Here is a 5,753-nt window from a genome sequence, read left to right as displayed (position 1 = left end):
GCTGTATTTTTTTGACTTGCTTGAGGCACTTAGACCATAGTTGAAGTTATTGGCGTTAGTATGTAGAACACTTTTCTATTAAAATGTCAGTTTTTTTGTTTTTGGTACTTAGCGCCTTAATTAATACACGTATTCATATTATTAAATTGTGTTACCGTGTCAAGTGTGTATTTTTATTATAAGTAGGTAGTTTTCACGGAAATACTTTTCAGTATTGCGGCAACACTTTTCTAACAATACCTTGAATGGATTCTGTCTCACGCAACACGTGGCTTCTGGAATGAATACCCTTAACATGGATGTAAAGCAAGAATGTGATGGAGGACACTCCGATACAGAAGGCAAGCCTTTGTTTGACACGCTGACTAGCCATCTGAACAACCCGGACCCTCGCTTTCATTCAACGCAAGAGAATGCGGACGTTTCAAGTTGCAATTTCGAGGTTAGTTTTTGGAAACTAAATTATTTTAAAATAACATTAGATTTACAATAACAATGATTTGTTTAATATTATAAACTGTGACTTTTTTTACAAACTATGTAGGAACATAAGGTGATATTAAACTTTGTTTCAAAAAATTACATGTTTATACAATTTGACAGCTATGATACATATGCGTGATATAGGTTAGGTTATCTACTAATTCATGTTAAATATTATTATTACACATCGTTGTATGGACGTTTCGTGAACTGAAACTGGTTTTACTGTGTTTATAAAATGTAATAATGCTTCTTTCAGTACCTTATGGCGGACCTCTCTGATAAAACATCCGATAATCAACCAGCTGTCACCAAGCGCGAGATTATTGAAGATAATATATCACATCCGTTATATGATGATGATCCTCAACCAGGTTGTTCATATTCAGATTACAGGCCAATACATCAGGTACGTTCAATTGTACGTAGGTATATGTGCCGTTTTCTTCCCTCGATGCCGTCTTATATTGAAGGTTTGAATTTTTAATGCATCTTTGAAACTTCATAAGAAACTATTATATTTCGGTCAAACTTGTTTCATTTATTGATTGCGAAGTAGATTCGAGCTATTGGCGATTGCTTAAACAGATATTTTGAGATAGTTTTGAGTAGGTATCTTTTTATTAAATCACGTAAGTATAATTAAATATAGTGATTTATACATCACAATCATTCGAATGTAAAGCAATAATTAATGCGATTATCTAAAATTGTGATCAATTGTATGGTGAATAAAATTAATCGCCCGTGAGTCCTTTTTAGGTAGGTAGGTAATACAAGGTAAGCCGGCTCAATTTACCGAGAGTAAACCGCAGAGAAACCTCAGATATTTTTTTCATTACTTGAAAGTATTTAAGCGACACTTTTTGAGCATAGACAATCATTGAAAAATTGCTATTATATGGCTAAATCGCTATTATAAGCGTAGACAATAAGTACAAATATAAAAATCTTTTACAATGAATAAAATTCAAACATTTTCAATTGCCTAATAAAATTCGCCGTATTCAAAAATCAGTATAGCATATTAGAGTTCGCCAATGCATTTCATAAAATTTAAATAATTATAAAGTTTTTGACACAAAGACACTCGTGCTTAAACCTTCGTATAATACCGCTCAAAATAGGTAGGTAAGTATGCGAAAATAAGGAAAATTTTTCAAAAAAACGTTATAGATAACAATATTTTTTACATAAAATTTAGCCGTGTTAACTAAACGATATTGTTATTATTTCAGATAATTCCGACTCAAATTTAATCAATAAAATAAGAAATACGACTGAAAATGGCTTGAATGGCTTTGATTTACTCTTTGATTAGTGATTGTTTTTATAAGATAATAATGTTTATCCATATAGTAGTAATAAAGGACTTAATTCCCTTCCGAAATCTGAACGTCGCGTACTCTTTCCCGTAAGCCAATACGAGCTTGATTGGCGAATATTCGCTGCGAATAATTAGCTTTGGTGTGTGCACGAATTGTTTAGGTTACTTTATAATTATTTAAATTTTATGAAATGCATTGGCGAACTCTATTATGCTATACTGATTATTGAAAACGGCGAATTTTATTGTAAATGATTTTTAAATTTGTACTTATTGTCTACGATTATAATAGCGTTTTTGCCATATAATAGCAGTTTTTTCCATGATTGTCTATGCTCAAATAATCTCGCTTAGATGCTTTCAAGTATTGAAATAAGAAATCAGATGTATATCCGGGGTGTACGGTCGTAATATAGAGCCCTTTCTCCCATATGGAGTAGTATCGTGTAGTGTGTGTTCTATCAAATCATGTGGAATTTCGAAGTATGATAATTTATTAAAATATTTTTACACCATTGATCGAGGTTTGATGAGATTTGAATATTTTTTGTGACCTTTATTTAGTCTTCAAGCTAGGCAGGTGGCAGTCACTCAGATTCGACTAGCTCAAATATGTGATCTGGGGTCATCTATGTGAGGATCTTGGAGTAGATAGTGAAAACACTCGATGAATGTGCTTCACTACAGTAATTTTAACGAATAAAACTCTCGTTCAGTTTTACGATATTTATTGTTAATTGCACTTCTTCCATAGACGAAGTCACACATTTATATATTGTATAATTTATAGTTCTTAGAAAAACTGTAAAAAAAATATATATAGTTTATATTTATAATTATAGGAAATAATTCGTAGAATTTTATTGAGTATTAAAGTCCAAATTTATTTATATATATTTATTTATTTAATTTTTATTAACTTAACTTTTAATAATGTCTTAATAATATAGATTCGCTAATTAGAAATTAGGTGAACCGCACACGTTCTTAGGATGTACTCGCGGCCATCAGGTTTGACCAGAAAAAGAAGAGATACGCTGCGCGGATTAAAGTTTTACCTCAAATTGTTACATCTTGAATAGGAGAAGTTTATAGTATACGTACATAATGATCCCTTAGCCTTAGACTTGTTAGGATGTGCGTTTAAACTTTATTGTTATATCGTCCACTTTTGAGCTTTGCAAACTATGATTTTTCATCTCTACTTATGTTCCAACATACTCGTCTAAATGATAAATACAAAGGTATAAAGGCTTAAGATTAACTTAGTCTATTAGTTATTATTATTATGTTCGCCTTATATCTATGTTTATATAAATCAATTATGGCATCACAAATAATAATTAATCTGCAAGAAAATTTTGATTAATTCTGTTTTAGCATTACGGTATTATCTCGCTCACTCGTATAGAGTTTATCTTTGGTAAATTGACCACCTAGTGTGTGCTCTTTCCAATCACTGCACCTTATACTTCAAACAAAACGTGAGTGGAAAATTGGCCCGAGCGCTGGGTCTGTCTGACATACGGAGTTATATAGCAATTTTAAGAAGCTTGCACTGTATTATTAAATTTATGTAAATTTGCATTATAATAAAATATGCTGCTTTTTACATGATTCTATGTAACAACTACGTATTCTGATACGTCATTTGATTATAATGTAATGGCAATTATATAATGAATATTAATTTAATCGATTCTATACATTGAGTAATGACATATTAAATTTGCTCGGTGATCTTATGTTACCAATACAATTAATTCGTTATGCATACCAGTAATACCTATAAATTTATTTAATTAATCAAATATACTACATCTATAATACTTGCCGCTTAAGTCGACTCTTGGCATCCACAACCCATCCTGAGTAGTTGCTAAACCGGTCAGTATGAACTGCGGGACTTACTCCTTGGTTCTTACTTTGGTTTTGTTATAGATGGTTAAGGACATTTTATTTAGAGAAAGGATTGATTATAAAGCTGAAATATTATGCAGTTATGTCGTCAAAATTTTACCTCCACGAACACTAACTGAGAAGGTCAGTGCTCTTGTGTTGGTGTCACATGCCTATGCACACTCTTCAAGGACACTATTGTTATCGTACTCTCACCTCGTTATTTGATAATGTCTGCAGATGCTGAAAAGCAAAGTGAAAAAAAATGTCAAATGGAATATTATAACACAAAACAATTGATAATATTGAATTTTTTTCTAGGTTACTACCAAGGGATTTTTCACAGAACATCACGATACAGGCGACAGTCAACAATCCTCAGATGATGGAATCCAGGATAGAATGATGCAGTTTTCAGAAGTCACGATAGATGAGAAAGACATTAAAAAAGAAATCTTACAACAAGATACGCCGAAGGAACTTCGACTTATTCTGAGAAGAGTAATCCATTTCTCACGTAATTTAATTTGCTGCATTTGTAGCGCAGTTTTTGGTAGCAGAAGTGCTCTAAAAACTCACAAAATTGCTCACATGGATGTAATTGATGATCAAAATCAAGTCATTGTATTTTCTCAACACAGTTATATTAAAGCAAATAAAAATGCAAGTACTGGTGAAAAACCTTTTGAATGCAATATATGTTCATACAGATGCTCGCAACTTGGTAATCTCAAAAGACATAAAATGACACATACTGGTGAAAAACCTTATAACTGCAATGTATGTTCATACAGATGCTCGAATCTTAGTAATCTTAAAAAACATAAAAAGACACATACTGGTGAAAAACCCTTTAAATGCAATGTATGTTCATATAGTAGCTCGCGACTTGGTCATCTTAAAACACATAAAATGACACATACGGGTGAAAAACCTTATAAATGTAATGTGTGTTCATATAGATGCTTGCGACTTTGTAGTCTAAAGGAACATAAAATGACTCATACTGGTGAAAAACCTTATAAATGTAATGTATGTTCATATAGATGCTCGATACTTGGTAGTCTAAAGAAACATAAAATGACACATACTGGTGAAAAACCTTATCAATGCAATGCATGTTCATATAGATGCTCGCAACTTAATGATCTTAAGAGACATAAAATGACACATACTGGTGAAAAGCCTTACAAATGTAATGTATGTTCATATGGATTCTCGCGACTTAGTAATCTAAGGAAACATAAAATCACACATTACTGGTAAAAAAACCTTTTTAATGTAATGTATGTTAAATAGATGCTCATCTCAGTGATCTTAAAAAACATAAAATGACATACTAGTGAAAAATCTTATAAATAAGATGTTCATTTAGATGCTCGCGGCTTGGTAATCTCAAAACAGAATTAAGTGACACTTACGTACAGATAAAAAACCTTATGAATGCAATGTATGTATATACAGATGCTTTGTACTTGCTTATATCAAATGACACATACAGGTGAAAAACCTTATAAATGTAAAAGTATGTTCATATAAATGCTCGCAGCTTGGTGATCTTAAGAGCATCGTATAGCAATTGATAGAAACTCGAAATGTTTGTGAATTTCATTATAAGTATGTATTGTAGTCATTGTCAACACAATGTTATGTTATTTTAATCAAACTTGTATTTTTTTACTTAAATAAATTAATAAAAGTATTTTTGCACTAATATTTTCTACATTAAACCTATGTTTTTCCAAGCTTGAACGAACACGATATTAATAATAAATCTCTTAAAACACTATAAACCACGCCAGGAGGCCAATCCCCGAATGAAGCATGGCCGAAGTGAGTAGTCATAACGGGATTGTGTGTTCTCTGACGCGTCCGCGGAAGTGTACTACTTCCTGTGTCCAATAGTGCAATCTAATAATTGCCAAAAATCGGGTGTACATATTATATGATCGCCTTATAGTTTGCACTTATATTTAAAAAATAATATGTAGGAATCATACTAAAAGTGTATTTATTTATTCCTTTGCAGAATTAGCAAAATGTC

The 5,753-nt window shown here is 31.7% G+C and overlaps 1 long non-coding RNA gene across 1 annotated transcript; it reads left to right on the top strand.

Annotated features, from left to right (window-relative positions):
• Positions 1-238: 238 nt before the first annotated feature.
• Positions 239-5,421, top strand: LOC147077291 (uncharacterized). The gene is made up of 3 exons (XR_015069800.1): positions 239-442; positions 743-892; positions 4,031-5,421. It is a non-coding gene; the product is annotated as an uncharacterized LOC147077291 (long non-coding RNA).
• The last annotated feature ends 332 nt before the right edge of the window (positions 5,422-5,753 follow it).

Source organism: Rhyacophila brunnea, unplaced genomic scaffold, assembly GCF_057557595.1.
Source record: "Rhyacophila brunnea isolate RB1 unplaced genomic scaffold, BYU_Rbru_1.0 scaffold_13, whole genome shotgun sequence".
NCBI classification, from domain to species: Eukaryota; Metazoa; Arthropoda; class Insecta; order Trichoptera; family Rhyacophilidae; genus Rhyacophila; species Rhyacophila brunnea.
This window is presented reverse-complemented; position numbering and strand designations above follow the sequence as displayed.